We start from the raw sequence: 18,247 nt of genomic DNA, 5'->3' as shown, positions 1-18,247 counted from the left end.
GTATCAGGGTGATGGTGGCCTCGTAGAATGAGTTTGGGAGTGTTCCTCCCTCTGCTATATTCTGGAAGAGTTTGAGGAGGATAGGAGTTAGCTCTTCTCTAAATGTTTGATAGAATTCACCTGTGAAGCCATCTGTTCCTGGGCTTTTGTTTGTTGGAAGATTTTTAATCACAGTTTCAATTTCAGTGCTTGTGATTGGTCTGTTTATGTTTCTTATTTCTTCCTGGTTCAGTCTTGGAAGGTTGTGCATTTCTAAGAATTTATCCATTTCTTCTAGGTTGTGCATTTTATTGGCATATAGTTGCTTGTAGTAATCTCTCATGATCCTTTGTATTTCTGCAGTGTCAGTTGTTACTTCTCCTTTTTCATTTCTAATTCTATTGATTTGAGTCCTCTCCCTTTTTTCCTTGATGAGTCTGGCTAATGGTTTATCAATTTTGTTTATCTTCTCAAAGAACCAGCTTTTAGTTTTATTGATCTTTGCTATTGTTTCCTTCATTTTTATTTTTTCATTTATTTCTGCTCTGATCTTTATGATTTCTTTCCTTCTGCTAACTTCGGGTTTTTTTTGTTCTTCTTTCTCTAATTGCTTTAGGTGTAAAGTTAGGTTGTTTAATTGAGATGTTTCTTGTTTCTTAAGGTAGGATTGTGTTGCTACAAACTTCCCTCTTAGAACTGCTTTTGCTGCATCCATAGGTTTTGGGTCATCGTGTTTTCATTGTCATTTGTTTCTAGGTATTTTTTGATTTCCTCTTTGATTTCTTCAGTGATCTCTTGGTTATTAAGTAGTGTATTGTTTAGCTTCCATGTATTTGTATTTTTTACAGATCTTTTCCTGTAATTGATATCTAGTCTCATAGCATGGTGGTCGGAAAAGATATTTGATATGATTTCAATTTTCTTAAATTTACCAAGGCTTGATTTGTGACCCAAGATATGATCTATCCTGAAGAATGTTCCATGAGCACTTGAGAAAAATGTGTATTCTGTTGTTTTTGGATGGAATGTCCTATAAATATCAATTAAGTCCATCTTGTTTAATGTATTATTTAAAGCTTGTGTTTCCTTATTTTTTTTCATTTTGGTTGATCTGACCATTGGTGAAAGTGGGGTGTTAAAATCCCCTACTATTATTGTGTTACTGTCGATTTCCCCTTTCATGGCTGTTAGCATTTGCCTTCTGTATTGGGGTGCTTCTGTGTTGGGTGCATAAATATTTACAATTGTTATCTCTTCTTCTTGGATTGATCCCTTTATCATTATGTTGTGTCCTTCTTTGCCTCTTGTAATAGTCTTTGTTTTAAAGTCTATTTTTTCTGATATGAGAATTGCTACTCCAGCTTTCTTTTGATTTCCATTTGCATGGAATATCTTTTTCCATCCCCTCACTTTCAGTCTGTATGTGTCCCTAGGTCTGAGGTGGGTCTCTTGTAGACAGCATATATATGGGTCTTGTTTTTGTATCCATTCAGCCAGTCTACGTCTTTTGGTTGGCACATTTAATCCATTTACCTTTAAGGTAATTATCAATATATATGTTCCTATTACCATTTTCTTAATTGTTTTGGGTTTGTTACTGTAGGTCTTTTCCTTCTCTTGTGTTCCCTGCCTAGAGTAGTTCCTTTAGCATTTGTTGTAAAGCTGGGTTGGTGGTGCTGAATTCTCTTAGCTTTTGCTTGTCTGTAAAGGTTTTAATTTCTCCATCAAATCTGAATGAGATCCTTGCTGGGTAAAGTAATCTTGGTTGTAGGTTTTTCTCCTTCATCACTTTAAACATGTCCTGCCAGTCCCTTCTGGCTTGCAGAGTTTCTGTTGAAAGATCAGCTGTTAACCTTATGGGGATTCCCTTGTGTGTTATTTGTTGTTTTTCCCTTGCAGCTTTTAATATTTTTTCTTTGTATTAAATTTTTGATAGCTTGATTAATACGTGTCTTGGTGTGTTTCTCCTTGGATTTATCCTGTTTGTGACTCTCTGTGCTTCCTGGACTTGATTAACTGTTTCCTTTCCCATATTAGGGAAGTTTTCAACTATAATCTCTTCAAATATTTTCTCAGTCCCTTTCTTTTTCTCTTCTTCTTCTGGGACCCCTATAATTCGAATGTTGGTGCATTTAATGTTGTGCCAGAGGTCTCTGAGACTGTCCTCAATTCTCTTCATTCTTTTTTCTTTATTCTGCTCTGAAGTAGTTATTTCCACTATTTTATCTTCCAGGTCACTTATCCATTCTTCTGCCTCAGTTATTCTGCTATTGATCCCTTCTAGAGAATTTTTAATTTCATTTATTGTGTTGTTCATCACTGTTTGTTTGCTCTTTAGTTCTTCTAGGTCCTTGTTAAACATTTCTTGTATTCTCTCCATTCTATTTCCAAGATTTTGGATCATCTTTACTGTCATTATTCTCAATTCTTTTTCAGGTAGACTGCCTATTTCCTCTTCATTTGTTAGGTCTGGTGGGTTTTTGCCTTGCTCCTTCATCTGCTGTGTGTTTCTTTGTCTTCTCATTTTGCTTAACTTACTGTGTTTGGGGTCTCCTTTTCACAGGCTGCAGGTTCGTAATTCCCATTGTTTTTAGTGTTTGTCCCCAGTGGCTAAAGTTGGTTCAGTGGGTTGTGTAGGCTTCCTGGTGGAGGGGACTGGTGCCTGTGTTCTGGTGGATGAGGTTGGATCTTGTCTTTCTGGTGGGCAGGTCCACGTCTGGTGGTGCGTTTTGGGGTGTCTGTGGCCTTATTATGATTTTAGGCAGCCTCTCTGCTAATGGATGGCGTTGTGTTCCTGTCTTGCTAGTTTTTTTGGCATAGGGTGTCCAGCACTGTAGCTTGCTGGTCATTGAGTGGAGCTGGGTCTTGGCGCTGAGATGGAGATCTCTGTGAGATTTTCGCCTTTTGATATTATGTGGAGCTGGGAGGTCTCTTGTGGACCAGTGTCCTGAACTTGGCTCTCCCACCTCAGAGGCACAGCCCTGACGCCTGGCTGGAGTACCAAGAGCCTGTCATCCACACGGCTCAGAATAAAAGGGAGAAAAAAAAAGAAAGAAAGAAGAAGAAAAAATAAAATAAAGTAAAATAAAATAAAGTTATTAAAATAAAAAATAATTATTAAAATAATTTTTAAAGTAATAAAAAAATTAAAAATAAAAAAATAGAAAGAAAGAAAGAAGAGAGCAACGAAACCGAAAAACAAATCCACCAATGATAACGTGTGCTAAAAGCTATACTAAAAAAAAAAAAAAAATGGAGAGACAGAACCCTAGGACAAATGGTAAAAGCAAAGCTATACAGACAAAAATCACACACAGAAGCATACACATACACACTTACAAGAAGAGAAAAAGGGAAGAATATATATATATCGTTGCTCCCAAAGTCCACCTCCTCAATTTGGGATGATTCGTTGTCTACTCAGGTATTCCACAGATGCAGGGTACATCAAGTTGACTGTGGAGATTTAATGTGCTGCTCCTGAGGCTGCTGGGAGAGATTTCCCTTTCTCTTCTTTGTTCGCACAGCTCCCGGGGCTCAGCTTTGGATTTGGCCCCGCCTCTGCGTGTAGGTCGCCGGAGGGCGTCTGTTCTTCGCTCACCCAGGACGGGGTTAAAGGAGCCGCTGATTCAGGGGCTCTGGCTCACTCAGGCCAGGGGGAGGGAGGGGTACAGATGAGGGGCGAGCCTGCGGCAGCAGAGGCTGGCATGACGTTGCACGAGCCTGAGGCGCGCCGTGTGTTCTCCCGGGGAAGTTATCCCTGTATGACGGGAACCTGGCAGTGGCGTCTGCACAGGCTTCCGGGAGGGGGGTGTGGATAGTAACCTATGCTTGCACACAGGCTTCTTGATGGCTGCAGTAGCAGCCTTAGCATCTCATAAGGCTCAATTTTTATTCAAAGTTGTCCTCCACTAAGAGACAGAGGTACTCATTATTACTCAGGTCTTGATACAGTGTTCTTCCCTTTGGGTTAGACCTCCTGGTTCTGACTGCTTGAAACATAGGCAAGTTTCCTAGATCTTCTGGACTCTGTGCCTATACCAGCATCTACCAGCTGGCTTTGGCACCCACAACACCCACCCAATGAGCAGGTCGTCTTCTCCCTGGCCTCAGCCAGCTTCCCATCTGTTCCACCTAAGATCTTGCAGCCCTGACAGTCATCTGACTGTCTTCTTATAGCAATGATACAGACACTGCCTCTGGGCATTCCTAGGTGATCACTGTGTAGCTGCAAATCACTCATACTAACGTAATGTTCATCAACCACACTAGGACTATCAAAATAAATTATTGTTCTCCTCCCCCAAACTTCACAGACACCCCAAATTCAGTGCTTGGTATATGAAAAGTACTCATTTAATACTGAGTGACTGAATGGACGATGAATAAATTCAAAGGGGGGCTATCAGAAAAATATACCTCTTACTAGTCTGTTGACACACCTTGTGGTCACACACTTGTGATTTCTCAATAGCCCCCACGCCAGTGATGCATATACCTTAACACACATATAGTGGTGAACACAATTTTCACTAATAACTGACTGGAAATAGTTAAACTCATCCTACATCTACAGCCTAATAGTTCCACATACACGTATCAAAGGAGAGGAGTAGGTAGGTCAACAGCCTTTGTGACACAACCTCCTGAAAGAAGTATAATAAAGCATCTTTTTACAGAGATGGCAAACACGGCAGGAAAAGGAGTAACACATTTTTAATTGGAGACATTCAGATTTGTCCTTAATTTAATTCAGCAGCCCAGCAGCCATGATTAGATTTGCATCATAATGTATCTTCAATACTATCTATTTTCACAAATGAGAACTTTCCTGAATATGGTTCTGATGGATCCTGACATTTTAAAATATGTCCTATTGTCCTTTTCTGTGCAGTAGACCAAGCATAGAGTGTTCACTCCTATATCACTGTCACTGTACTATCAGACCAGACGGCTACTTCATCACAGAATCAAGAGTTAGGGATAATTTATGCTATTCCTTGCTCTAGAATGTGAAAACAGAAAGCATTTGCTGCACTCAACCCTGCAGTAACAGCCTTGTCAGAGGGCATTCGGTGCTATGGCTGCACTGCCTTCAGGAATGAGATTTCATTCCGTGGAGTCCTAAGCTCTCAGGTTGCAGAGAAAATTGTTGAAGCACGTGAGTTGATGCTTCATCCAGTAACCAGATTAAGGCTAGAGTGCCTCTTTGTTAAGGAAAACAAAATGCAATAAAACAGTTCTAAAATGGGAAAGATTATATCTGGACCCTCCATTGTTTCATAGTCAAGGATTTCTCCCCTTCATAGGAAAAAAAAAATACGAATGTTGGCTTAATATTCAGAGCAGTTGTTTTTGTGTCTGTGAACATTAAATGTTAGAAACGGAAGAGCTATTTATCCTCAGCCTGCTGAAGAGAACAGTGGAAATTTCTCTTTATTGGTCTATACATAAGCCAAGTCTGAACACACCCTTTATTGGGAGAAGAGCCACGGCAGCTCATCTCACAAGCCAACAGGCTTGTCAGGATTCCCTCATTCGATATTGCCATGAGCATGCCGAGGAAGACACAGACAAAAGATTGTCCTCTCAAACTATCAAACTTATTTAACCCGAGAGCAACTAGTATTCCCTAGGTGAAAGAAAGATGCATATAAAATCATAAACATTTATGGCTAACAGGTGTTATTGTTTAGGAAAAGCTTGGTGAATCAGTGACGTGTCATTTAACACAAGCTCAGAAGTGATAAATCAAATGGCTGTCGGTTCCTTTCTTTTATAGTCACATATTATCAACAAAGACATGTAGGGTTTTGGAGCTTTGCCTACATAGTACCAAAATCAACTGGTTAATTCAGAAAAAAAAAAAAACCTCCCCCCAAATATCAGTTAAGATGCCTGTTTGAATTATACAGACAGAAGATCTGGTTGCATTAATTTTTTAATATATCAATTATTTGTGGTTTTGAACATGTAAAAAGGCCACTGAAAATGTCTCAATTATATGGGCAATATAATCCATCCTTTCTATTTGAATCTGTTTAATTTGTTCATGTGTATTAACTTTTTCAGATTAGATATCCTCTGAAAACAGACAGCTCCACTAGGGGAATTTAGTTGTGCAGGCAAAATTAAAAGGCTATCAGTGTGAAAAGTGAGAACAGACAGAAAGCTTAACAAATTGGAAAGAACAACAGGCAGCTAGCAATAATCGTGTTCCTTTTCCAAGGAAGGAACTGTGTCTGCCTGTTCTCTGTACATGATTTGAGGCTTATACCCATATTAATGATGATACCTCTTCCATCAATATCTTGGATTATTATCAGTGTCTGGGAGAAATTTTATTGGCTGCTGCAGTTCACTGAGAATTAATCGATATGACACGCTTACTCTACATGAACTTGGAAAAAAGTCTATCGAGTGAGTGATTTAATTCACTTTATGTTAATTATAAATTATGCCAGGAAACACTATTAAGGGTAGACTTGTTTCCAGCTCTTGGACTGTACATGTGAGCAGTTTGTACTTCCGACATTCTGGATACCCTGACTTTGACTGGCTGGCTAACACCTTAGGAAAGGCATTAATTTGGCATTCCCACCAATATCTGCGACGTGGCGTGTTCTTAAACAAATTAGGCCAGAAGGAGGCAGCAACACAGCCCACTTATCTTTATTTGTAATTTAAGCAACAGGATGAGAGACAACCTCCAAATTGGATAATTAAAAATATTTACCCACACTCTGTATGTTTTAAATAATCTCCTAAGTGTTTCATAAAACTGGAAAGGAAGGGGGTGGGGTGACCGGCTGACAAACCAAATGGAAAATGAAAGATGACTTTGGAAAGAGAATGTAAAGAGTTACTGGCCGCATCCTAGAGAACTCTTTATTTTCATTTCCTGTTCGATGCTGCTGATGAGTAGATTCCTCGCAATTCTCCCTCTCGGTGAGCACGCACTAGTACTTTTATTAAAAGAAGTCCACCAGAATGCGGGTAGTTGTTATGCAAGAGCAGTAACTCACATAATGGGGGATGGCATTTCTTTCCACTTGTGCTGCTCCGCTGGTTCTAATAGCAACCTGGAGCTCAATTTCCTCCTCAAGAACAAGGCATTTCATGTGGAATGTCAATTATTAAAATGCAGTGTCCCGTGTCTTACTTCTCACTAGATGAATTCATTTGCAAAATTTGCTAATTTATGCAAATGATCCTTAACCTGTAACTGCCTGGAATCTATTTTACCGTTTCTGGCTTTTGGCAGCTTGGAGCCTAGGTGCAGGAAGGAAATCCATTAATGCAGAATTTGTCAATTCTGTCATCATTATATTGGTGATTGAGTTGTTACTGACCCCCCCCCCAAAAAAAACCCACCATCACCAATAACAACAGATAAAAATGTGCTATTAAGTGGAAGCCAGCTGACAGCTGGAGCTGAGAAATCTAGAGATTAAATGAAAGATAAACTAGGATGAGAGGATCTGGTACCTGCATGTCTTGACACCCTGAGTAATGTTAGAAGCGAATCATCTCCTTTTTGGGAGAAACTAACTGGTTAATAACCCAAGGAGGGCCTATCAGCTACTGACTAAGACAGATACAGATAGTAGCCAGGTAAGAAATTTCTTCCTGAGAGTAAAAACTGAACTGGCCTGGGTTTTAGTAAATACAAAGCACAATTTTTAATTTTGGGCCATGGTTACATGTAAGACAAGGCAGCAAAAAAGGGATGTTTGTCAAGAAGGGGATCGCTGCATATGTGTGTGTGTGCACGGGTCTGCGTATGTGTACGCATTCAGATCTGGGGGTACAAGTGGACCTGCCTGATGTTTCTGTGTCTGAATGTGTGTTCCCACAGGTACTGCATACATCAGATCTTGAGGCGTTACTCCGGATGAGTTGGAGTTTGTACGTTCGTACATCAGTGGTACCATGTTTTAATCAACTGTTCTGAAAAGAGATGCTGCAGTTCTGCCCCCACTGGCCCTGATGGTTACACAGTCTCTTTTTATAAATAGTGTTGAAAAAGAGCTTTCTGCAAACCTCAGAGTTGCTTTTCCTTTTTTTTTTTTTTTTTTTTTTTGAGGTCATGGAAAGGATTCAGATTCCCGGCCTGGCTTCTGAATCCACAGGAAATGGGATACATCACATCGTTTTTATTGTGTTCTTCCTTCTGGTAAGTTTCCAAAGGCCACTTCATTCAGCAGTTGAGCAAGCTGGATTGGATAAGCCAGGGAGACTTGACCAGGGAAGCAGACGGTCGCAGTGTTTGTGTGTGTGCGTGTGTGTGTGGAATAAGCATAGGTGAGCTCTAGTCTGGACACCCTCCCTGGGCGACTGATGCAGAATCTACCCATCAAGCAGTGCCTCCACCCCAGATTCCTTCATAGCACAGACCACTTTCCACTGTCGTCCATGATTTCTTTTGCTTGGCCTTTGACTTATCTGAATCCATGCTACACGTACATGGCCACAAACTGTCCTTGTAACCTGCTCTTCCGACTGCTGGGTTGTATTTTCCTCTTTCAAGTGTACCAATAGTTGCAAAGTGGATGGGGGCATTTGCTGTGGATATTGGAATGGATTCTTTCAACTCCACAAGGGATTTCAATTAAAGAGATAAAAGAGAATCTGCCCTTGGTAAAATGGACAATTACCACTTCAAGGAACCTGTCCAAACTCTAGAAGAATAATATGAGAGGACACATTTAATCACTCACTTTGCTCCTGTTTCTTTCAGAATCATTTCTCTTTAAATCTACTGAGGGAGATATTCCTTCTGGCCCACAGGATGCCAAAATGACTTGATGATTTATTTATGCAACACTTGGCAGCCCATAGTCCAGTTTGTGGCTGAAGCTGAATTTTATGAGCCTTCCCCTAGTGAGTATATTTTAACATTGTATTAAAAATATATCTTTTGAAAACCTCAGTCATGTTTGGCTCAGCCTCGGGCCCTGAGAAAGACAGTGACAGAAGTGAGGAATTAATATTGCTAAGGACTTAGCTAGTGAAATTTTTATTGTAGGAGATTAGAAAAGTGTAAAGTTTTTATTTGGGGAAGGGAAAAATGGTATTGAGACCTAAATGCTTTAGTGATATCGACTGTGACCTTTTCTATTTATAGCAATTCATCTGGTCAGTAAACAATTTATTGGGCTTCTACTATGTTCCAGGAAGTATTCTAGGCCTAGAGGACTGTGGCGAAAAAGACAAGCACTGCCTCATCTCTTCTGGAACAGACATATCAGAGAAAGGAGATGGATAATAAACAGGTAAATAAATACTATAGGTGAACAGAATGGTTTCAAATCACAATAACAGTAAGTCCCATATAATAAAGAGGAACTTTGAGCTGAGACTTGGCCTGGGGTGCAGAGAATTTCTATATTCACCCAAGAAGATAGCTTCTGTAATGTCAAATCAGAAAAGTAGAAGATCTGACAAAATAATTTCCTGAACAGTTTTGCTTCTTCAAAATCTAGCTCAAGGGCTTCCCTGGTGGTGCAGCCGTTGAGAATCTGCCTGCTAATGCAGGGGACACAGGTTCGAGCCCTGGTCTGGGAGGATCCCGCATGCCGCAGAGTGACTGGGCCCGTGAGCCACAACTACTGAGCCTGCGCATCTGGAGCCTGTGCTCCGCAACAGGAGAGGCCGCGATAGTAAGAGGCCCGCGCACCGTGATGAAGAGTGGGCCCCGTTTGCCACAACTAGAGAAAGCCCTCGCACAGAAACGAAGACCCAACACAGCAAAAATAAATTAATTAATTAATAAACTCCTACCCCCAACATTTTCTTTAAAAAACAACAACAACAATCTAGCTCAAAATAAAAATATATTGTCAAACTCAAATGAAAGGGTTTAGACCTTGAAGAAACCAAGATGGTCAGGCAGCTACTTCTAGAAGTAGCTTTGTAGTTTAGCATCATGGATTTAAGTTCAAAGATGTAGTTTGGCTCTTATTGCTGACACAGTGGAGACAGATTTCACTTCACTTAAATTACTACTGAAAAGTGAAGGTCAAAGGAAAGCCTGGGATTGTGTCTAAGTCTAGGCCAGAAGATATCAGGGGTCTTGTTATTTTTAAAAACCATAGCCAAGAACAATCACTAAAGCTGAGACTCAGATGTGAGCAATTATAATCTAGACCTTTGCTTCTTAGGAATCGCTGGCCAAGGAATGAAAAATCAGTAAACTCACTGAAATCATATTAGTATCTCTTTTTAGTAAACAAAGATCTTTTCTCAGAACAAAATTTCAAGGAATTCATCACTCATAAAGGAATAGATATAATTATTACCATGTAACATCAATTGTCAAAAGCATTTTAATTAATTTATTGGGTACTAATAATGTATAAGGATACTGCATAGAACATGCAATTAGATGCTTTTCTGCCTATTAAATGTCTAATCATAATTTAACAGATAGACACAGTTCGACATTCTTAAGCTGAAGTGAATATTTCTTTTTTTGTAGTTCGCGGGCCTCTCACTGCTGTGACCTCTCCCGTTGCGGAGCACAGGCTCCGGACGAGCAGGCTCAGCGGCCATGGCTCATGGGCCCAGCCGCTCCGGGACATGTGGGATCCTCCCGGACCGGGGCATGAACCCGTGTCCCCTGCATCAGCAGGTGGACTCTCAACCACTGTGCCACCAGGGAAGCCCTATCTTTAAAGAAAAAACATCGTTATTGTAACTTCTCCACAATGTAGTCTTCAATGCCTGTGCCAGTCCATGAGAAACTTATGTGTGTGTCACTGTATGATTCACTGAAGGTACTCAAGCATACACTTGAGTTAGGATTACAGTCATTTTGTTGTCCAAAGTATCAAGGGAGAGAAGGTTTGATCTAATAGGCGTCCCTCCCGAACTGTCATGTACACAACTACGTGATATAATGAGCTGTTAGGGAAACCTTGGGTATGGTCAGGCTCCATATTCTTGAGAATGTGGAAGGATTCTCCTGCTCTATTCCAGTCAGGGCTCATGATGCTTCTTGAGGTGACAATAACAGATAAATTCTGGACTCCACTCAGGCCATAACTCACAACCCGAAGCAAACTTGGATAGTCTGGTTCATCTACTTTCCAGGGGAGTTCCTCAATTGGTTAAATGTCTGGATCTCCTGGGATTTTATAAAAAATGTTCTCACAGAGAGCCAAAACCCTTTGGTTCTTTCTCTACCTCTTGGTACTATATTGAATCAATCTCACCCCTCTTCTACATGATGGCTGGCTTCTTTGGTTATTCTAGAAAATTCTAAGTCAAAGCTCTAGGGACGCTAACACTCTTAAGCAAGGGATACCATAGTACTGATGGAAAGGTATAGCTTCAGAGTCAGCTAGAACTGAATTTGAATATCACACTTTCTGTGTGAACTTGGGCAGATATACACTACTCCTTGAGCCTGAGTTTCCTTATTTGTAAAATGGAAATGATCATAACTACTTTACAGGACGTTGTGAGGATTAAATGAGCAAACAGCCCAAAACTAAGCATCTAGTAGTTGCTCAAAACTGCAAGCCCCCTTACCTTTTGACTCTCAAGTACCTTGCCTTATAAATATCCCTCCATCTCATACATCATTTCACGTCACAGGTATTCAAAGTGGATTTTATGCCTCAGTTTCATCGGGCTGCATATTTCATCTGAAATTTCTAAGTACTTCACTGGTATAGTGAAGTCCTCTAACATCTAGAGTCGTTGTATAAATGGAAAAGGGTAGAACAGTATTAATTTCCTTCTAATACGGTTTAAGTTTAACTCACCTTATATTGCATATAGCATAATGGGGAATGGGGCCACCATGTATTATCCTCCAAGGCGATATTAAATTCCATTTTGCAGTTAGGACTTAGGATCTTTGTCATAGTAAAGTCACACTTCAAAAAGTAAAAAATGTGGACCGACATTTGCTGAGTTATGTTCTCAGTACCATGGGAACCAATCAAGCTGATTTAATTAATTCATTAATTTCCCATCGAGGGCAGCCTTGTCACTTTCACAGGGCAGGGATTTGGGCCCTTTTAATTAATGTGACTTCTTAGGCGCAAGATTCTGGATAGAATCTGTGAGTCCTTTGGCACAGCCTGTTTTCCTCACAGTTATCTAGACAGGATCAGTGTTGTTACTTCAAGAGTTATACAATGGAATGGGGGGAGTTATAGGTAATCCCTTCTTCTGAACTAGCTTGAAATAAAAATTAAATGGGCCTTGAGCGTTTGTGAACTGCAGTGTTTCATTGGGGCCATGGAACACTAAGTGAGGCTCAGAAAAAGGGTGTTAATTCAGGCCTAATCATTTAATTCCACTCTGTTATGTGCCGTATTTATTGCCCTCCTGGATCTGTTTTCTATGGCCTGATAAAGAGACAGTGATTCTCTGAAGCTCAGTCAGGGACCATTTTATTTATATCGTTAGTTAGTCCAATAAAAGCACTGGCTTCAGATTCCTGCTGTTACTTTCTGTTTTGTAGCCCTGTCGTTAACTATGAAAATGCTGATGGGGTTTTCATCTTTTGGGCTGGAGTCGCTTTGCAGTTGAATGAGGGACTTGTAAGGACAGGGGATGGTGAGGACCATATTGATAGTAGAAAAGTCCAGTTTGGTGTAACCAGATAGATATGCAAATTGACTGGGAGTCAACTCAGGTTTTAGCAGCAAACGTGAACTTGCCTTTGTTAAATGTGTTGGTGTGAACATTTGATCGACATTTTTTAGCGTGAACTTAGACCTGTCTAGGCTGTGATTCTGTTTGTGAACCAGACAGGTTAAAAATTTTTTTTAATCAAAAACTTGCTGCGATTCTCTCCAAAGTGAAAATAGTTCTAATTTCACACAAAAGGAAATGGAATGTAGCTCTATCTAAAGTTGTTTGCATATATCAAGCAAAGGAGAAGTGATGAAAAACAGACAAAAAATGCAATAGATCACAATTCAGATCCTCTTCTCTAAAAATAGTTTTAACTGTGCAGTTCAAGTGATTAATTGATTGTTTTCCTAACAGTCTGTAAAGTGCTGTAAAGAGGCCCAGAATGAGGAAATGATGGTGGAAACAGATTTATAGAGGTCACTTGAATTAACGATATGGCAATCAGATGATAACACAGGTGCATTAATGTAACATACTGTGTAATTACCAGTGTTTCCAATGGAGTTAATGTGTAGTTATGCATGTAATAATAGACATTATATAGTAGATACACAATTAGCTCGTGTCATTGGTGTGTAGTGCACAAATGACGCAAATCATTATTGTTGTTTCAACGCTAAAAGTGAGAACATTTCGAGGACCAAGGGGCCTCTCGATCAGACAGATCATCTTAAGCTTCTCTAAAGCATACATTCAGCAAGGAAATGTGAAAAGTATTAACAGTCAACAGTTTCTGTACCTATGCTGATATTTAGATGTTTGGAGCAGTTAGCACTGAAGAAAGGTGTATTTGAGGAATGTGGTTGAAATAACATGAGCAGATGTGCTTGTAAGTGTAAATATAAATAACCAAAATTTATTATATTCTCATTGAAAGATAAGAAATAAATATTCGGGCTTCCCTGGTGGCGCAGTGGTTGAGTCCGCCTGCCGATGCAGGGGACACGGGTTCATTCCCTGGTCCGGGAAGATCCCATATGCCGCGGAGCGGCTGGGCCTGTGATCCATGGCGCTGAGCCTGCACGTGTGTCCGGAGCCTGTGCTCCACAACAAGAGAGGCCACAACAGTGAGAGGCAAAAAAAAAAAAAAAAAAGAAAGAAAGAAATATTCCTTCATTTTGCCAACAAGGATTTGTTTACCATTTTCTATGGGAGAAAGACAGCTAAAGATTTAGGTCGTACCTCTAAGCACCGGGTGGAACCTGATGATTCCAGAAATCCTCCCAGTTCCAATATGGTAGAAGGAGGTGGCAGAAATTTCCACAACCCAGAAAGCCATCTGAGGGGGATACAATGAACAATCTGTCAAATTCTCTTAAATACAGAGAGATATACCCTTGAATTGTGGAACATCTTTTTTAGAGTATTTGCTAAGTCCTCATTGGCTCCATCCTACTACCATGTTCTTTAGCACTGCATGGATGGGGTGGGGGAGACAGGAGCGCTGTGCTGTGTACAAGGACATCTGACATGGTAACAGCACTTAGTGCTTTAGAATTTATGAATCACTTTCTTATGAATGATCACATTTGATGTTCAAAACAAACTTGTGGAGCAGGTAGGCGAGGTATCTCCATTTTACAGATGTGGTAACTGAGTCTCACAGAGCTCATATGGCTGGCCCAAGGTCCGCTGTGGAGAAGATGGGAGAGTCAGGTCTTCTCATCCTTAATCCAGTACAATTCCACTGAATCAAGATTGAGAGGAGCTGTGTAAAAGGATAATAAATGGCCCCAGTCATGTCCCTGCCCATTCTAAAACTTTTCAACTTCTGTGGTAAATGTTAAATTGTGGATTTTAGAGAGGAAAGGAGCTTAGATAATCAAAAAAAGATTTCAAAGAAGATGTGGGGAGTGCATGGGAGGGGGTCTGGAGAGAATGGTAGAGACGTTGGAGGCTGATGGAATGGAAGATGCTGGATGGAGGGTGCAGCATCCTGGGGGTCAGAGGATGTGGCAGCCACAGAGGGTTTGCAAAAGGAAGCAATAGGAAATGTGTACTGAACACTAGGCAGTACCCAAATGACAGAGTCCTTGAATGCAAGCTTGAGAGTTTGTTTGGAAGAATGTGAGGAACCACTGAAAGTTTTGAGTAGGAGAATGATGTCATAAAAATGACCTTTATGGGGATTAGCCCAGTGGTACTCAAGAATAAGTAGCTATAGTTGGCAAAGTCACAGCTATGAGACCACAGCAATTGTCCAAACATGAGAGAGAAACTAATACTGCTCAAGAGGGTATACAATCACAAGGATTTAATAATTCTCTGGTGAATTAGAAAAACAATTTTCAAGTGTTCTAAAGTATTTAAATAAATCAGTCACAGCTGCTCCCCATTCTCGAGAAATAACTCCAAATTAAGCTCCGCTTTCAGAAGACATGAAAAGCAAAATTAGGCAATCATCTAAAATCCGGGACAATACCCTATACTTAATAAGTGCTCAATAAATTTTTCTTATAATTTTGATGAAAATAGTATCTAATTCAATCAAGAAAAATCATATATCTCTAGATGGCCAGCTTTTTAAGATATCGATACTTTTGTTAAAATATGACTTATAAAGCTGCTTTAACTTTTCTATGTATTTTAAATGTACAGATGTAGAGAAAATGAATACTAAATTTGGAGGCAAATAGAGAACATTTTTTTCTTTATGAGCTGAGTGACACTGAATAGGATAGTAGTAGAAAAAAATAAATTTAACGTTTTGAATTGAATCTAGAATCTATTTTTTTTTAAGATTTTTTTTGATGTGGACCATTTTTAAAGTCTTTATTGAATTTGTTACACTATTGCTTCTGTTTTCTGTTTTGGTTTTTGGACCCTGAGGCATGTGGGATCTTAGCTCCCCGACCAGGGATCGAACCCGCGCCTGCTTCATTGGAAGGCGAAGTCTTAACCACTGGACTGCCAGGGAAGTCCCTAGAATCTGTATTACAGAGAATTCCATAAAACTTTGGTATTTGCTAAGGGACAATTTCAATTAATTGAACTACATGGCCTTAAGATCAGTAAATTCTATTATTCCTAGAAAGCCTTGGGCTAAATTATGGACTAAGATAAATTAGCTTTTGGAGATACCTGATTCTTCCGTATAAATTGTCACACTGGCTGGATACTCTTGATGAGCAGGTTCTGTAACATCTCTGGGTCTCTGTTTTCTCATCTGGGAAATGGGGATGATAATAGTAGTGGCAGTACTTTCACAGATAAACTATACAAATGTTAGCCACTTTTCTGAATCTTTCCCTGATCCCTTCTGTGTGCTCCCTGCGCCCTGTCACGCCCTGTGCCCTCATGATGTCTTCTGGGCAACACTTCATTCTCCCCTCACCCATAGGAAAGGTTACTTGTCCTGAGTTCCAGCTCATCCTACTCAGTACCCTGATTTTGGTTACTTGATAATCTGCTGCAGGCCAAAATGTTAATGAATGTGAATGTATCTATTTACCAGCCATTCCTGACACCTTGTTTGCATTTTGTCAGGGCTTAAAAGCCTTAAGCCAAACAATGAAAATAGTATTAATTTTAGTTTCTTCAATTGGCTAATGAGGAAGATTCTGGAGGGGAGAGATGGAAGGAGGGCCTAAATCTGGCTACACATATGGCAGACTCTGGGGAGAGCCTGGCTTCGGGGCGGTCCTTTAGTGGCTCCATAATCAACACCCAATATTGTGGCTGTTTCAGCCATAAGCCTATTTCCCGTCCAGGTCGGTCCCGTGCACCAGGAAGAGTTTTCTAGTTAATAAAATGTGCTGCCATCCCTTTCACCTTTAGAAAACATGAGGGATGCCCTTGTTGAGTTCAGCATCTACGCTTCCTGTAGGTTTTATGGCAAGGGGCTGCGTCCCGGTGTCCCATGTTCCAGCTACAGTAAGGGCCCAGTGGGTCTTCCTCCTGCGTTTACAAAAAGGGGCCTTGAACCCACAGCCATGCTCCCAGTTGCTGGAGAAATGTGGCCCTGCATCCCTGAAAGACAGGCTCTTTCCACTCAAACCAATTGTGGCACTTGCTTCCCTCAGCCCTGGAGCCTACCTACAGCTGTGTTTACTGAAGTGCGACTGTAATTTGCTACAGCATGCCAGTGTATTAATAGACAATTATTTATTGCAAATCTGGACCATTTATACTGTTTACTGGCTGACACAATGTAAAATTTTGATCCAAATGTTAATGTGTCCATGACATTGCATAATTCTGTTCCATGCCATGGTTTTTTCTCTTCTAAATGAATCGAATTTGCAGTACAAGGAAATGGCATTTTTAATGGATGAGTGATTTACAGCCTCAAACTTATAAGGCTATTATTTGTGTAACTAAGGGAGAGTTGACTAATTGCAATAACACAGCAAATTAGACAAATTTAGGATTGTACTGGGAATAAATTCATGGGGAGAAAATGAAAATAACTCACAAAGTTCTTAAAGGGTAACTGAATAAATCTCACTTTAGCTGTACAGGGCGATTGTATTTTGGGGGGAGATCAGGCACCTTTGAGGCCAAACAGACTTATAAATATTCAATTGAGTAGAACATAGATAAAAATTACCTCTTCATAAAGAACCATATGTGTAGGAGACAGCACTTCCAATTCTCCAAATGTTTACTGAAATTGCCTACACAAATGTTTTCAGCAGTTGGGTGAAAACAAAGAGCTTTATAGTTATGTGTTATTTTCATGAAAAAGACACGAATTTTAGCATATTTACCTTCTATTTGTTGAGCATGCAATACAATGCCAAGGAAGAATGATTTCCTAATGGAGACCTTCATGATTTTTCAGAATAAAACTTGTGCATCAGCAAAAATAATATTTCTTTCTTTCCGAGGTATTCCACTTAGGTTGTTTATATTGATTCCTGTTATTCTGTTGCCTCTGCCTACAGAGAGATTGTTAAGATAAAAAGTGCCTCAATGCAGCTCTAATTAAATCTCTGAGCACTAAACTCTGATGCCTAAACACAAGGATATTCAAAATGAAGATTCCTTCAGTATTTTAGTCCAGGTGGCTCCCACAGATTAATGAAGAGAGAAAACAGATGTGGGGGGCTCTAAGAATAACGATAAAATATGTGTGTCCTTCCAAATTACATACAAGATGGCCTTCTCTTCTCCTGAAGGCAAGATCCTCCCTCTCCCCTGTTAAAAACCATCCCCAGAATGGCCAGGACAAAGGACAAGCGCTTTAGCGTGGGGCACTTGGTCCCTTGAACCTCTACCACCCCTCCTGCTGGTCCCCCTCTGCCCCTGCCTTCCCTTCCCACAGCAGCCCCCTCACCCTACATGTGAACAGTAAGCTCCAGATGACTTGGAATTCTTGGAACAGGCCATCCACAGCTTATCTCTGACTGGGGGGGCCTTTGTACATCCCTGTTTGTTCCCTCTGCTTGTGATGTCCTCCCTACTCTGCCTGGCTCTTACGCTCCAGGAGTGGGTTCAGATGACATCTCTGGGAAACCTCTGCTGAGCCCTCCAGCTAGACGTCTGCCCCTGCTTCCCCTATTAGAGCACATCCACACCCAGGTGAGAGCCTTGCTTCTTTAACCACCTTCTCCACTGGGCTGGAAGCTCCTGGAGGGCATGGCTTGTCCTCTTTACTGGACTTGGCCACAGA

Source organism: Pseudorca crassidens, chromosome 6 (assembly GCF_039906515.1).
Source record: "Pseudorca crassidens isolate mPseCra1 chromosome 6, mPseCra1.hap1, whole genome shotgun sequence".
NCBI lineage: Eukaryota > Metazoa > Chordata > Mammalia > Artiodactyla > Delphinidae > Pseudorca > Pseudorca crassidens.
Note: the sequence above shows the minus strand (reverse complement) of the source record.